Genomic DNA, 1,197 nt, shown 5'->3' with positions numbered 1-1,197 from the left:
TGCACACCTGCTGGAGCTGCTATTTCCAGAACCGGTTCTAAGAACGACCGGTCTCGATGGGTCTGGGCTCCGAGCAATCTGCCCAGCTCTTTGCCGCGCTTAGTTACGGTGTCTGCAGGGACCGACTTCCCCAGACGTTAAGGCCTGACCCCAGAGACAGAAGAAACCATCTGTGGAATTTACCCCTGGGTGGACCTCTCGGTTGCTTGCCCTGGTGTCCTGGGAATCCCAGAATCCAAAATTGGCAGTCTCCGCTTCACGCAGCTCAGGAGCCTGTGAAATACTTAGGTTGGGGTTGGGCCGCAAAGCTTAGGGCCTGACCCTCACTGCTAACGTCTAGCGGAGGGCTGAGGGTACTGGAAGTGGGGAACATCTGATTTGCTAGGACCAACAGGATTTAAAGAAAATCTGTAAATCACTTGGCGTTTTATGGCGGCGAGAGGTTGAAAAGTGAGGACTGCCTCTTAACAAGATCACTGAATAGAAAAAGCCCCCTTCTTCCACTTCCAAGAAAACCCAGTAACTTTTGAGTAAGGAACTGATTGCACTAAAGCGTAAAGATGGGTTGCCTCTCCAAAGGACATTTACTAATAACTAGGAAAGAGAAGTACTTTGAGTTGCTCCTTGATCACTTTTTTGAAAGTAGAATTTACCTCTCTGCAAAGCCTGACAAAGATTAAAAACCACAGAATCAGAATGGCAGGCATACAGTAGGATCTTAATAAGGGTTAAGTTTTTATTGAAGAGCTATCATTTATTGAATATTCACCAGGTACTTTCCTATAGTCTTCTAATCCTCTTCTGTAAATATTTGTTATCCTCATTTTGTGGATTAGAAAATGAATTACGGGGAAATAAATGAATTCAAGATCACATAACCAGCTTTTAAATTCAGACCTGCTTAACTCCACACCCTCTCCTCTATCCAGTCTGCAAACTATATTATGGATGCTCAAAATCGTCTCTGCAATCACAAATTATGTGCTGTCATTCACTGCCACTTCTTGTCACTCTTACTAGTTAAAGACACACTGCTTAGGAACTAACAGAGGATCTGAAAGGCACAGTCCCTTTCTTGCTTTCATTACTTTAAAAAAAATCTTTATATTCCTCCATTCAACCTAGTTTTCCTTCCATCCAGTCTAGGTCACCATTACAATCCTTGAGAAAAATCCAGTATTCTACTTTAGAAAACTA

General features: G+C 43.1%; 1 protein-coding gene across 1 annotated transcript in view; it reads right to left on the bottom strand.

The window, feature by feature from the left end:
* The window catches only part of ITGA1 (integrin subunit alpha 1), a 169,189-nt gene that overhangs the window by 157,311 nt on the left and 10,681 nt on the right, over positions 1-1,197 (bottom strand). The gene's annotated exons all lie outside the window — the stretch shown is intronic.

This window comes from Vulpes lagopus, chromosome 3 (genome assembly GCF_018345385.1).
Source record: "Vulpes lagopus strain Blue_001 chromosome 3, ASM1834538v1, whole genome shotgun sequence".
Taxonomy (NCBI): Eukaryota; Metazoa; Chordata; class Mammalia; order Carnivora; family Canidae; genus Vulpes; species Vulpes lagopus.
Note: the sequence above shows the minus strand (reverse complement) of the source record. Positions and strands in the feature narration are given on the sequence as shown.